At 44.4% G+C, this 15,573-nt stretch overlaps 1 long non-coding RNA gene and 1 pseudogene across 1 annotated transcript; both read left to right on the top strand.

Moving 5' to 3' along the window:
* The first annotated feature begins 99 nt into the window (after positions 1–99).
* Positions 100–11,048, top strand: LOC122707715. The gene is made up of 3 exons (XR_006344889.1): positions 100–532; positions 5,390–5,537; positions 10,812–11,048. It is a non-coding gene; the product is annotated as an uncharacterized LOC122707715 (long non-coding RNA).
* On the top strand, positions 9,942–10,055 carry LOC122708356 (annotated as a pseudogene).
* Positions 11,049–15,573: the final 4,525 nt, after the last annotated feature.

Genomic DNA, 15,573 nt, shown 5'->3' on the forward strand with positions numbered 1-15,573 from the left:
CAAAACCACCGCTTGTGGTCCTACACTCACCGCCCGAGGCGGGGCGGAGGGGATCGGCAGCACGGAAGGATGTATCCATCCCGGGCTAAACAAAATCCAACTTTCCCTGACGCACCTTCTGGGATCAAAGAGGGCTGTTCCCATTTCGCCTTTTGCCACTTCCTCCCTGGGGTATCTCCACCTCTCCAACGCGAACGGAGACCCAGTTCTTTGGGGGATGTTTTGGTGTCCGGGGTGTGATCTCCCCCGTAAAGGAACCACCACCCTTGGGTTTTCCCCTCCTGTCAGTGGAACCTGTGACCAGTGGTTCCTTCCTGTCATTTTCCTCCCGGAAGGTGGCTCAGGGGTGCATTCGAGCGTGACTCCAGACCCCCCCCCCCGCCCCCCCGATGAGTTTTGGAGTAGAGATGTGCCTGCAGAGAAAACACAGCGCTGGATAGGTGCTTCTGGCTGCCTCTTCCTCTTTCTGAGATACCGCACCCCCTCCTCCCAGCTCTCACGCACCCCAGCACACACACAGCAACAGGAGCAGGTAATTAATTCCCTTGCAAACCCGCACTGTCTAGTCCCTCTTCTCCTACTCTCGTCCTCAGGATTATTCCAGTTTAGCTGCTGGGACATTTGGCATCAGGGCCTGCAGTTTCTCATAGCACCTAGTAGAGGACATGGCTGTGTCAAAATTGGGGTTCTAATTTGACTGGGAACACTACGTCTTTCTGCCTGGATACAAAAGTAACCGCTAGACTCGGAAACATTGGGTTGCACCCAGAAGGATCTGATTTTGAGTAGGTGGTGTAGGAGTGGGTAGGGAATTAAGGCGAAGGTGTCTAGAGACTTTTCACTTGGGGGCTGGAAATAATTCCTGCCCCTGCTCCATTCAACAGTCCTCTCTTTCCCCTTTTCATCTTGCCACAGCTGAGCCACCTGAATGGAAAATCTTGATCCACCTCCTATTCCCTCCTTTAAAAAAATAAAATTCTCCTGAAGCAGTTCCCTTCCCCTGTAAGTTTTTTTAAATAGAATTTCCCACCAGATCTGTGGGAAGGTGCACAAATCCCAAATATGTAGGCCAACAAATTACGACACAGTGAGCATACCTGTATGACAGCCTCCCAGATCAAGAATTCGACCATAGCCAGCACCCCAAAAGCCCTCTTCATGTCTCCCCCCAGTCACTACCCCGCCCTCCTTCCTAAATTAACCTCTGTCTAATCCCATGGGTTAGTTTCACCTGCTTTGGAACTTTGCATAAATGAAACTGTTCAGTTGGTACTATTGTGTGTCTGGCTCCTCTCACTCAGTATTGTGTTTGTGAAATTTAAGCCCAAGGTAGCAGTAGCTCATTCATTTTCATTGCTGTATGGTACACCATTGCAGCTGTTGATGAAAAAAAAATAAAAATCAATAGATGTTCTGAGAAAGAAATGGAAAACTTTATTCAAGCCAGCCTGAGGATTATAACTTGAGAGACAGTTTTTCAGAAAGCTCTGAGGACTGTTCTGCCTGCTGGAGGTCAAAACATAGTTATATGTGTTTTTGAGATGAAGGTTTATACACTGAATGATGTATTGACAGTTTATGCTGTCCAGATGTGCATAACAAAGCAAGTAGTGGGGCATCGTGAGCCCTTACAAGATAGATAAGGAATGTTATCTGCTAAGGAGTTCTGGTTAACGCGTGTGCACAGTGCATACTAAAGGGGAAGGAGGAGGCCCAAGTGGGCAGACAAAACTTTTATGTTTCAATTTTTCTTGTCTTGTAATAAAATATGAGTTTTATTTCATCACCATTAAGTGCATATACCACAGTTTAATTTTCTATTATTTTGTTGGTGGACATCTAGGTCGTTCCTAGTTTGGCATTATTGTGAATAAAGTCGCTGTAACAATTTTGTTTCTGTCCATTGGCACACTTATGTTTCTATTTCTGTTGGATATATACTTACAAACAGACTTACTGGGTCATCAGGTCAGTTCAGTTGCTCAGTGGTGTCCAACTCTTGGCGACCCCATGGATTGCAGCACGCCAGCCCTTCCTGTCCATCACCAGCTCCTGGAGTTTACTCATACTCATGTCCATTGAGTCAGTGATGCCATCCAACCATGTCATCCTCTGATATCCCCTTCTCCTCCTGCCTTCAATCTTTTCCAACATCAGGGTCTTTTCAAATGAGTCCCCTCTTTGCATCAGGTGGCCAGAGTATTGGAGTTTCAGCTTCAACATCAGTCCTTCCAATGAACACTCAGGACTGATCTACTTTAGGATGGACTGGTAGGATCTCCTTGCAATCCAAGGGACTCTCAAGAATCTTCTCCAATGCCACAGTTTAAAAGCATCAATTCTACTGGGTCATTGAATATGTTTATATGTTTAGCATCAGTGCGTGTGTGCAGGCGAAGAAGTGTGTGCGTGCGTGCAGAGTTGCTTCAGTCATGTCTGACTCTTTGTGACTCTATGGACTGTAGCCCACCAGGCTCCTCTGTCCCTGGAATCCTCAAGGCAAGAATACTGGAGAGGGCTGCCATGCCCTCCTCCAGGAGAGCTTCCCGATCCAGGGATTGAGCCCATGTCTCTTTTTGTCTCCTGCATTGACAGGTGGCTTCTTTACCATCAATGCCACGTGGGAAGCCCTTTAGGGTCAGTAAACGCTACTAAATAATTTTCCAAAGTGCTCATGTTAGTTGACACTCCTGCAGGCAGTGTCTTAGCATTCCAGTCACTCCACATCCCCATCAACACTGTGTCATCACTCTAAAATGATTTAAAAATGTTAGCCGTTCTGCTGGGTGTGCACTGGTATCTCATAGTGGTTCGGTTTTGCATTTCCTTAGTACTGATTGAGGTTAAGCACCTTTCCATATGTTTATTTGCTATTTGGATATCTGTTCAAGTACTTTATTTCTTTTGTCCATTTTCTTTTTTAAAAAAATTATTTATTTTAATTGGAGGTTAATTACAGTATTGTCGTGGCTTTTGCCATACACTGACATGAATCAGCCATGGGTATACATGTGTTCCCCACCATCTTCTGTTAGGCTTTCTGTGCTACTGTTTTATAGGAGTTCTTTATACATTTTAGATATGAGTTCTTTGTTGGTTATGGGTATTGCAAATATTTCTATGAGTATATAAATACCGAAGGCCTCAGTTTTGCAGGTCTTCTGAAGCCTCAGGGCCCCTGGATCACTAATCAGCTCCTAGCACTTAGGTGGTGCTAGTGGTAAAGAAACTGCCTGCCAATGCAGGAGATGTAACAGACATGCGTTCTTCTTCTGGATGGGGAAAATCCTCTGGAGGAGGGCATGGAAACCCACTCCAGTATTCTTGCCTGGAGAATCCCATGGACAGAGGAGACTGGCAGGCTACCGTCCATAAGGTTGCAAAGAATCAAACACTACTGAAATGCCTTAGCACACAGCACTTGGTAGGTACTAAAGAAGTGTGTTGAATGAATGATGGATAAAATGGATGAGACTCATCCAGGTAGTCTGTTCTGTGCTGTGTTGATTCCCAGGACCTCACACTGAGAGGGGCTGGAGGGGACAGATTTTCTTCCAACCCAGCCAGATGTGACCTTGGGAAGGGGAAGATGCCCAGCCCTTCCCTGCTGAAAAAGCAGAAATAGAGTCTGTGAAGAGAGAAGCACAGATACAGGGAACAGAGGTCACAAGTGAGAAGACAGGAACTAGCAGCAGGTAGCAAGCCCGCCAGATGCTCCAGAAGAGTCTGAGAAGTGGAGGAGGTGATGGTGTCAAGGAGATGGTGAGGGTCTCTGAACATCACAGTGGGTCTCTGTATGACAAGAACTTCCAAGCTTATGTAGGCACTGCTGCTACTTACTCTCTCTCCCTCTTTTTTTTTTTTTGGTGATCTGCTTGGCTTCCGGGTTTTTAGTTCCCTGACCAGGATTGAACCCAGGCATTCCCCCAGCAGTGAGAACGCCGAGTCCTAACCCCTGGACTGCCAGGGAATTCCCTCCTGGTCACTCTTAAAGTGTGTTAGTTGAGGCAGTTCTTCTATGCTTTTCCTTTCCAAAGGAGAGAACTTAAAGGGTTCTCATTGCTATCTCCCCATTAAGGAACTCTTTTTTTTTTTTTTGGTCAGATCTGAAACTTCCTCATGGCCTGTAATGTCCATCATGAAGATGGAAGACAATTAAGTCACTGCTGGCCCCCTCATCTCCAGGACGTCTTTCCCTAGGCCTGTTGCATTCTCTCGCGTTCTTATGTCACTTTCTCTGCCCTGTCCTCTCTTTCTCCTCCTTCAGCTACAGCTGATACCAGGTCAGGTCAGAAGTCTGACCAAGTTCTATGAGTTAAGAAGAGAAGTTGCCCCCCTTGCAGCACCACAATAAACTCACAGCATCCCCTTCCCAGGTTTCCCCTCCAGGAGACAACGAGGCTGGCAGCTGCTCCAGAATTTTCTATATGGTATAAACTTGGGGGCTTAACACTTTAGTTGAAAAGGGGTCCTTGGAGTGTCATGGAATGGCACTCACATAGCAAGCACAGCGTTTCACTTAGACTCTGAGACTGTTGACGGCTGGAGGATTTAGAGGAGGGAGGTGTGGATAACTGTTGGGGCCTGTGGAGTAGCCTGTGAGGGACGTATCTCCAGCACTTTGCTAATACACGGTTCTTTTAGCTTCTATCCTGGGGTCCCCCCGGTCGTGTGGCCTTTCTTTCAGGAACAGCTGCTGTCTACGTGGCTTCTCCATAGACTACCTGGATGCTCATTCTGAAACATCGTAAAATTCCAGAGCCCTGTAAACCCTGAATCCCGTAAGCAGCATGGTATAGTCACAAGACTCGCCTGACATGGCTGGAAAGTTTTCCGTCTTTCGTTTCTGCTGGGGAAGGGATGACGCGTCCCATTTTTCCCCTTCCTATAACCCCTCCCCAGCTATGTCCCTCCCAGAGGTCAACATCTTTCCTGCTGACCCGAACTAAGGTGATATCCTCTTCCGGCTTCCTTCAGTTCTAGGAGGATGTGTGATGGGGGTGGATGGGGAAGAGTGACCATCTGTGCTCCAAGCTGGGTGCTCTCATCACCCCCTTTTCTTCTCTCTGAACTCGATTCCCAAAGCTCCCTGGATACTCTCCTGGATTCCTTCAGGCTGGATGGTTCCAGGTATTTTGGAGCTGCAGGTCTGAAATTCCCGTGTATAACTGAGAAAAACTTAGCAGCAAGCCAAATAGTCTGGTGAGCTATAACTGGGGAGATGAAGTCATCTTTGAGAGACAGAGTTGCAGAGTGGAATGTGTCACAGCTTTGTAATCACATGGTTTGAATCCATGCTTAGTCACGCGTTAGGTATGTGACCTTGAGCAAACTCCTTTATGTCTCTGAGCCATATCTAAAAAAATGGTGACAGTGTTCTCTTCCTTAGAGATGCTGTGGAGATTAGAGATACCATCACGTTTGGAGCATTTCTTGCACACGGTAGGAACAGGATGATTTCACCAAAGAGGAAGAGCCACAAAGAAGGAGTAAGGCGTCTGTCTGGGCAGCTCCGGCTCTCCGGGACTCACACTGAGGTCTGTGCTTTGCAGAGTGAGGGCTCTCCTAACTGCAGAGGGTTTAAGGTGGATGGTCTGTCACATGGGTGTGGGTGGGGACACAGTCTTGGGGGGCAGCACCCCTACAGTAAGTTTTCACCAAAGGTTAGCAAGTTTCGCTTTTCCAGAGTCAGAATGTGAGATGATCATATTCTGAAAACCAGATTATCTAGTTTCAAAATGCCCCCTGCCCTTTGATTATCCACGAGCTCAGTTCAGTTCAGTTCAGTTGCTCAGTCATGTCTGACTCTTTGCGACCCCATGAACCGCAGCACGCCAGGCCTCCCTGTCCATCACCAACTGCAGGAGTCTACCCAAATCCACGTCCGTTGAGTCAGTGATGCCATCCAACCATCTCGTCCTCTGTCGTCCCCTTCTCCTCCTGCCCTCAATCTTTCCCAGCATCAGGGTCTTTTCAAATGAGTCAGTTCTTAGCCAGAGGTGGCCAAAGTATTGGAGTTTCAGCTTCAGCGTCAGTCCTTCCAATGAACACCCAGGACTGATCTCCTTTAGGATGGACTTGGTTGGATCTCTTTGCAGTCCAAGGGACTCTCAAGAGTCTTCTCCAATACCACAGTTCAAAAGCATCAATTTTTCGGCTCTCAGCTTTCTTTATAGTCCAACTCTCACATCCATACGTGACTACTGGAAAAACCATAGCCTTGACTAGACGGACCTTTGTTGGCAAAGTAATGTCTCTGCTTTTTAATATGCTGTCTAGGCTGGTCATAACTTTCCTTCCAAGGAGTAAGTGTCTTTTAATTTCATGGCTGCAGTCACCATCTGCAGTGATTTTGGAGTCCCAAAAAATAAAGTCAGCCACTGTTTCCACTGTCTCCCTATCTATTTGCCATGAAGTGATGGGACCAGATGCCATGATCTTAGTTTTCTGAATGTTGAGCCTTAAGCCAACTTTTTCACTCTCCTCTTTCACTTTCATCAAGAGGCTCTTTAGTTCTTTACTTTCTGCCAGAAGGGTGGTGTCATCTGCATATCTGAGGTTATTGATATTTCTCCTGGCAATCTTGATTCCCGCTTGTGCTTCCTCCAGCCCAGCGTTTCTCATGATGTACTCTGCATATAAGTTAAATAAGCAGGGTGACAATATACAGCCTTGACGTACTCCTTTCCCGATTTGGAACCAGTCTGTTGTTCCACGTCCGGTTCTAACTGTTGCTTCCTGACCTGCATACAGGTTTCTCAAGAGGCAGGTCAGATGGTCTGGTATTCCCATCTCCTTCAGAATATTCCACAGTTCATTGTGATCCACACAGTCAAAGCTTTTGGCATTGTCAATCTAGCTCAGGGTTTCCTAAACAGGCCTGGTCATAGGAATCACCTGTGGGCACTTCTCTTAAAATATAGATTTCCAGGCCTCTCTCCTGGAAATTCTGTTTCCAAAGATCTGGTGCCAGGACAGGAAATCCACCCTTTTAATTAGTGTCCCAGGTGACTCCCATGATCTGACCAGTTTGGGGAAGAGTGTCCCAAACCAGTGGTTCTAAATCATGGCTGTTAATAAGAATCTCTTGGGGAGCTTTAACAACAATGTGGCTCCCAAGAGGAGGAGCCTCCCCATAGGAGAAAACACTGAACACTTGGAAGGCTCTGGGGGTGTTTAAAGACACAGAGATGCTTCAGTTGAATCTTCCTGTGTGGATTTATATATTGACTCATTTAATCCTCATAATTACTCTATGAAGTAGGCTGTTGCAATATGATAGCTCAAAACCAAGTCATTGGATTGGAGAAAAGTAGGTGCATTCTGGGGCTTCCTTGCTGGCTCAGGTGGTAAAGAATCTGCCCACAGTGCAGGAGACCTGCGTTCGATCCTGGGTCAGGAAGATCCCCTAGAGAAGGGAATGGCAACCCTCTCCAGGGTTCTTGGGCTTCTCTGGTGGCTCAGTGGTAAAGGATCCTCCTATGATGCAGGAGCTGCAGCAGACGCAGGTTCGATCCCTGGGTTGGGAAGATCCCTTGAGATGGATTTGGTGACCCACTCCAGTATTCTGGCCTGGAAAATCATATGGACAGAAGAGCCTGGTGAGCTACAGTCCATGGGGTCACAAAAGAGTTGGACATGATTTAGCAACTAAACAAGAAGGTGCATTCAAAAATTACGTAGGGGTTTCCCTGGTGGCTCAGTGGTAAAGAATCCATCTGCCGATGCAAGAGACATGGGTTCTATCCCTGATCAGAGAGGATCCCAATTATTGCAGGGAAACGAAGCCTGTGTGCCACAGTTGAGCTTGTGCTCTAGAACCCGGGAACTGGAGCTAGTGAGCCCACATGCTGCAATTACTGAAGCCTGAGTTCCACAACAAGAGAAGCCACTGGAATGAGAAGCCCCAACTAGAGAAAAGCCTGTGCAGCAATGAAGACCCAGCACAGCCCAAAATAAATAAATACCCAAGATTTTTTAAAAACAAGTTGCTCAAGATAGTCATGTATGCATACGAAGTCCCTTCAGTCGTGTCTGACTCATCCTGACCCTGTGGACTGTAGCCTTCCAGGCTCCTCTGTCCTTGGGGATTCTCCAGGCAAGAATATGGAGTGGGTTGCTGTGCCCTCCCCCAGGGGATATTCCTGACCCAGGATCTGAACCTGTGTCTCTTAGGTCTCCTGCATTGGCAGGCAATTCTTTACCACTAGTGCCACCTGGTAAGCACAGAATAGTCATGTTGTTTAGTCGCTAAGTTGTGTCCGACTCTTTGCAACCCCATGAACTGCAGTACGCCAGGCTTCCCTGTCCTTCACTATCTCCCTGAGTTTGCTCAAACTTATATTCAGTGAGTCAGTGATGCCATCCAACCATCTCATGCTCTGTTGCCCCCTTCTCTTCTTGCCCTCAATCTTTCCAAACATCATGGTCTTTTCAAATGAGTTGGCTCTTTGCAGCAGGTGGCCAAAGTATTGGAGTTTCAGCTTCAGTCTCAGCCCTTCCAATAAATATTCAGGGTTGATTTCCTTTAGGATGGACTGGTCAGATCTCCTTGCTGTCCAAGGGACTCCCAAGAGTCTTCTCCAGCATCACAGTTCAAAAGCATCAATTCTTCAGCACTCAGATTTCTTATAGTCCAACTCTCACATCTGTACTTGACTACTGGAAAAACCATAGCTTTGACTCTATGGACCTTTGTTGGCAAAGTAATGTCTCTGCTTTTTAATATGCTGTCTAGGTTGGTCATATCTTTTCTTCCAAGGAGCAAGCATCTTTTAATTTCATGGCTGCGGTCACCATCTGCAATGATTTTGGAGCCCCCAAAAATAAAGTCTGTTACTATTTCCATTGTTTCCCCATCTATTTGCCATGAAGTGATGGGACTGGATGCCATGATCTCAGTTTTCTGAATGTTGAGTTTTAAGCCAGCTTGCATGTGTGCGTGCTTAGGCACTTCAGTCGCGTCCGACTCTTTGCTACTTTATGGACTGGCTGTTTATCCATGGAAGTCTCCAGGCAAGAATACTGGAGAGGGTTGCCATGCCCTCCTCCAGGGGATTCTTCCCAACCTAGGGATCGAACTTGTGTCTGCCTGCGTCTCCTGCATTGCAGGCAGATTTTTACCCACTGAGCCACCTGGGAAGCCCTTAAGCCAGCTTAAGGGAAATGCAAATCAAAACTACAATACAATACCACTTCACACTCACTAGACTGGTAATAAAAAAAATAATAAAAGCAAAACCCAGAAAATATAACAAGTGTTGGTGAGGATGTGAAGAAACTGGAACTATTGTACATTTGTTGGTGGAGTGTAAAATGGGGCAGATGCTGTGGAAATAGTTCAGTGTTTTGTCATAAAGTTTAGCACAAGACTACCATATTATCCAGCAATTCTACTCCCAAGTATATTCCTCTAAAGAATAGAAAACGGAGGAGAAAAGCATTCTAGTTAGAGGAAACAGAGTGAAATGACAGACAGGCAAGGGAGAATGTGTCATTTTCAGGAACAGGGAAAATGTGTGGCTATGTGGCTATCTTTGTGGCTGTGTGCATTTGGAGAAGTGGAGGGTAAAAAGATGAAATGTCTTTGATGATTGTTACACAACTTAAGACTTACTTTACATGGATGTATTGTTTTACCTGTTGATTTCATTTTTCCATGTAGGTCCTTGAACATAGAGATTTTATATTTTGAAATTGATATTAATTTTTAATGCCTTATATTTTAAAATTTCTGTGATGTTTTCTGACATAGTCTACCTTTATAATGACTATATATATATGGTTTTTGGGGTTTTTTTTGGTCACATCATGTGGCTTGTGGGATCTGAGTTCCATGACCATGGATCCAGCTGTCACCCTGTGCATTGCAAGGCAGATTCTTAACCACTGGGCCACCAGGGAAGTCTCCCTAAAGATTATCCTTTAAGAGCAGTTTTCTTGTGCTCGCTTCGGCAGCACATATACTAAAAAAAAAAATTGGAACGATACAGAGAAGATTAGCATGGCCCTTGCGCAAGGATGACACGCAAATTCGTGAAGCGTTCCATATTTAAAAAAAAAAAAAAAAAAAAAGAGCAGTTTTCTTAAAGAGCAGTTTTAAAATTTACAGTAAAGTTGAGAGGACAGTACAGAGATTTTCCTTATGCCCCTTGTCCCCATATGTTCGTCACCTGCCCCATTATCAACACTACTCAACAGAGTGGTACATTTTTAACCAGTGTGAACCAATGTGGACATCATAGTCACCCAAAGTTTACGTTAGGGTTCACTCTTGGTGTTGTACATCCTATAGGTTTGGAAAAATATATAATGATATATTTCTGTCATTATAACATCATATAGAGTATTTTCACTGCCCTAAGAATCCTCTGTGCTCTGTGTATTCATTTACTTTTCATATTAAATAATATTCCATTGGTTGGATATACCATAGTTATTTATCCATTTACCTACTGAAATATATCTTGGCTACTTCCAAGTTTTTGGCAATTATAAATAAAGCTGTTATGAACATATGTATACAGGTTTTGGTGTGGATATGTTTCCAACTCCTTTGGGTAAATACCAAGGAACCCAATTGTTGGCTTATACGGTGAGTATGCTTAGTTTTGGAGAAGGGCATGGCAACCCACTCCAGCAAGTACTCTTGCCTGGGGAATCCCATGGACAGAGGAGCCTGGCGGGCTGTAACACCTGGGGTCGTGGAGAGTCGGATGTGACTGAAGTGACTTAGCATGCACACACTTAGTTTTGTGAGAAACTGCTGAACTGTCTTCCAGAGTGACTGTGCTGTTTTGTATTTCTACCAGCAGTGGAAGAGTTCCTGTTGTTCCACATCCCCAGCACCATCTGATGTTTCCAGGGTTCTGGATTTGGGCCTACAACTTTAACAGATGTGTGGCGGTGACTCATTGTCGCAGTGTGTATTTCCCTGATAACATGTGATGTGGCCCACCTTTTCACATGCTGATTTTCCCTCTGTGTATCTTTGGTGAAGTGTCTGTTAAGGTTTTTGGCCCATTGTTTAACTGGATTGTTTGTTTCCTTATTTTTCACTTTTAAGAGTTCTTGTACATTTTGGATAACAGTCCTTTATGAGACATGTCTTTTAACATGATGATTTAAACTTACAAATTTGGTTCTTCTTTCTTTATTTATTTTTTTGATTAGACCCTTAGATATTATCTCATTTTTTCTTTTTTAAAAAATTTTTAAATTTTTTTAAATTATGAAAATATGATAACACAGCTACAGGAGACTTGGACAATACAGAACAAGGTTACATGTAGTTCCACTGTATATTACAGTTACTTTTTTAAGGAAATAAATTAAGATTTTTAGTTGGAGTTTCAATATCAAACTCTCAAAAAATTAATAGAATAAATATACAGGGAAGTAGAAGGATATAGTAGACCTGAAAAGCTCTGGGAACCAATTCAAGTCTCATTTACTCTTAAAGAGTTAATTTATGGTGCTATGTTGATGACTCCCAAATATCTTTGCTTAGACTTCTTCTGAGCTCCTCACTTGTGTGTCTCAACCCTTCTTACTCGTCATATCCAAAGTGGAGTTCGTCATCTCCTAGAAATCTACTCCTTCTGTCTTCCCCTTCTCAGTAAATGTAGTCACTTTTCCCATTTGCTCAAGTCAGCTGGCTGGCAGTCCTTCTTGACTCCTTCCTTTACTTCTCCATCTCCCTTTGTTGTTGCTGTTTAGTTGCTAAGCCGTGTCCGAATCTTTTGCACCTCCTAGGACTATAGCCCGCCAGGCTCCTCTGTCCATGGGATTTCCCAGGCAAGAGCACTGGAGTAGGTTGCATTTCCTTCTCCAGGGAATCTTCCTGACCCAGAGATCAAACCCACATCTCTCGCATTGTCAGGCAGATTCTTTACCACTGAACCACCAGGGAAGCCCTCTGCATCTCCCTACCCTCCATCAATCACCAACTGCCATCTCCTGACTCCACCTCCTACAGACTTTTTTTGGATTTTTAAAAATTAAGATAAAATTCACATAACATAAAATTAATTGTTTAAAAGCATACAATTAACTTGTTAATAGATAAACATCAAGGTCCTACAGCATAGCACAGAGAACTGTATTCAGTATCCTATGACTTAAAAAAAGACTACATAAAAATGTGTATGTATATATATGTATAGCTGAAACATTTTGCTTTATAACATAAATTAACACAACGTTGTAAATCAACTATACTTCAGTAAATAAAATCAAAGCATACAATTCACTGCCATAGAAAACAAACTTGCAGTTACCAAAGGGGAAGGTGGAGGGGGTAAATCTAGGACTTTGGGTTTAAAAGGTATACACTGTGTGCACGTGTGCATGTGAAGTCGCTTCAGTCACCTCTGAGTCTTTGCAACCCTAAGGACTGCAGCCTCCCAGGCTCCTCTGTCCATGGGACTCTCCAGCAAGAATACTGGAGTGGATTGCCATGCCCTCCTCCAGGGGATCTTCCAGAGCCAGGGATCAAACCTGCGTCTCTTGTCTCTTGCATCGGCACAAGGGTTCTTTACCACTAGCACCACCTGGGAAGCCCCGGAAGATAAACACTGCTATATATAAAATAGATAAACAAGGACTTACTTTATAGCACAGGGTACTATATTCAATATCTTGTAATAACATATAATGGAAAGGCATATGAAAAAGATTCAGTTGTGTATATATACATATATAATTGAGTCACTTTGTTGTATATGTGAAACATTGAAAATCAAATATACTTCAATTAAGAAAAAACATATAATCTGTTAGCTTTTAGTATATTTACAATGTTGTGCAACTATCACTTCTATTTATTTTTTACAAGACATCTTCGTCACCCCAAAAGGAAACTTCTTAACCATTACTCCTCACTCTCTCCTTCCCCTAGCTCCTGGCAGTCACTAACCTACTTTCTGACTCTATGGATTTTCCTATTCTAGACGTTTCATAAACATGGAGCCAGGTAACATGTGACCTTGTGTGTCTGGCTTCTTTCTCGCTCCACGTGACTAATTCGAGGCTCACCCACATTGCAGCATGTGCCATTCCGTTTTACGGGTGACTAGTAGTCCATGGCCCAGACACGATGTATCTTGTTTATCCGTCCACCTATTGGTGTCCAGCTGGGTTCTTTCCATCTATTGGCTATTGTGAACAGTGCTGCCAGGAGTGCGAACTTTTGTTTGAATGTGTGTTTTCAGTTCTTCTGAAAGAATGCTTCAGAGTGGAATTGCTGGGGGCTTCCCAGGTGGTGCTAGTGGTACAGAACCCACAAAAAGTTGGACACAACTGAAACAGCTTAGCACAGCACGCACAGTGACTAACCTAAATATTTTTTGAACACACCTACCTTTCTCGGATCCACTGACTTGATCTTTCAACTGTAACACTGTAACAGCCTACTTCACCGGGTAGTTGTTAGTATTAAATGATTATAATTATATAACTGAATGATTATACACACATAAATCTGTGTCTATATATCTATTTCTACCTATCTATTGATGTTGTTTAGTCTCCCAGTCATGCCCGACTCTTTGCGACACCGTGGACTGCAGTGAACCAGGCCTCCTGTCCCTTCCCATCTCTGGGAGTTTGCCCAAGTTCAGGTTCATAGTGATGCTATCCAGCCATCTCATCCTTTGACACCCTCTTCTCCTCTGCCCTCCAGTCTTCCTAGTATCAGGGACTTTTTAAATGAGCTGTCTGTTCACCTCAGATGACCAAAATACTGGAACTTCAGCTTGAGCATCAGTCCTTCCAGTGAATATTCAGGGTTCATCTCCCTCAAGATTGGTTTGATCTCCTTGCTGTCCAAGGGACTTTCAGGCGTCTTCTCCAGCACCACAGTTCAAAAGCATTAATTTTTTGACATTCTGCCTTCTTTACCTCCAGCTCTCACAATCCTACATGACCCCTGGGAAGACCATAGCCTATATGGACTACATGGACCTTTGTCAGCAGAGTAATGTCTCTGCTTTTCAACACACTGTCTAGGTTTGTCATTGCTTTCTGGCCAAGAAGCAATCATCTTCTGATTTCATGGCTGCAGTCACCATCCACAGTGATTTTGGAGACCAGGAAGAGGAAATCTTCCATTTCCCCTTCTATTTGCTATGAAGGAATGGGGCCAGATGCCATGATCTTAAGTGAAAGTGAAAGTGAAGTCACTCAGTCGTGTCTGACTCTTGGTGACCCCATGGACTGCAGCCCACCAGGCTCCTCTGTCCATGGGATTCTCCAGGCAAGAATACTGGAGTGGATTGCCATTTCCTTCTCCAGGGGATCTTCCCTACCCAGGGGTCAAACCTGGGTCTCCCACCTTAGAGGTAGGAGCTTTAACCTCTGAGCCACCAGGGAAGCCATGATCTTAGTTTTACTTTAATATTTAGTCTTAAGCTGGCTCTTTCACTCTCCTTCCTCACTCTCATCAAGAGGCTCTTTAGTTGCTCTTCACTCTGCCATTAGAGTGGTATCATTCGCATATCTAAGGTTGTTGATGTTTCTCCCACCTATCTTGATCCCAGCTTGTAACTCTTCCAGCCCAGTATTTCCCTTGATGTGCTCAGTGTGTAGGTTAAACAAACAGGGTGACAGCAGACAGCCCTCTCGTACCTGCTTCTCAATCTTGAACCAATCAGTTGTTCCATACAGGGTTCTCACTGTTGCTTCTTGACCCTCATACAGGTTTCTCAGGAGACAGGTAAGAAGGTCTGGTATTCCCATCTCTTTAAGAATTTTCCACAGTTTGTCATGATCCATACAGTCAAGGGCTTTAGCATAGTCAATGAAACAGAGATAGATATTTTTCTGAAATTCCCTTGGTTTCTCTATAATCCAGTGAATGTTGGCAATTTGATCTCTGGTTCCTCTTCCTTTTCCAAACCCAGCTTGGACATCTGGAACTTCTTGGTTTGCATGATGCTGAGCCTAGCATGCAAGATTTTAAGCATGACCTTACTAGCATGGGAGATGAGTGCAATTGTCTGATGGTTAGCACATTGTTTGGTGCTATCTATCTACAGCTATTCCTATTTCTATACCTATGCCTTTACCTATATTTATATCTAGGTATAATTATTTAGTACAAGGCCTGGAATATCATAATCACTGTACACATGTTAGAAAGAAGGAATAAAGTGAAGATGAGAAGAGTGGAAAGATGGAAGTGAGCAAAAGTATCCCCTCACCTGTTCTCCCCTCTCCCGCTCTCCTCATGTCAGGCTCCAGAGTTCCTGTCCTGACTCATGAGGCCCAAGCAAGCCTCCTTCCGGTTTCCTGAAGGCATCAGGCTCTCGTTTGCACACTCTATTCTGTTTGGCACATCCTTTACACCCCCTCCCCTGTTCTCCCCACTTCTTTGCCTTGTTAACTCTTATCTAATCTTGAAGTCTTAGCTTATTCATGACCTCCTCACCATGAGGGCTTCCTGATTGCCCTGACAGGCACCATAAAAGTGAAAGTGAAGTCGCTCAGTTATGTCCAACTCTTTGTGACCCCATGGACTGTAGCCCTCCAGGCTCCTCCATCCGTGGGATTTTCTAGGCAAAAGTACTGGAGTGG

The sequence above is a fragment of the Cervus elaphus genome, chromosome 14, assembly GCF_910594005.1.
Source record: "Cervus elaphus chromosome 14, mCerEla1.1, whole genome shotgun sequence".
Taxonomy (NCBI): domain Eukaryota; kingdom Metazoa; phylum Chordata; class Mammalia; order Artiodactyla; family Cervidae; genus Cervus; species Cervus elaphus.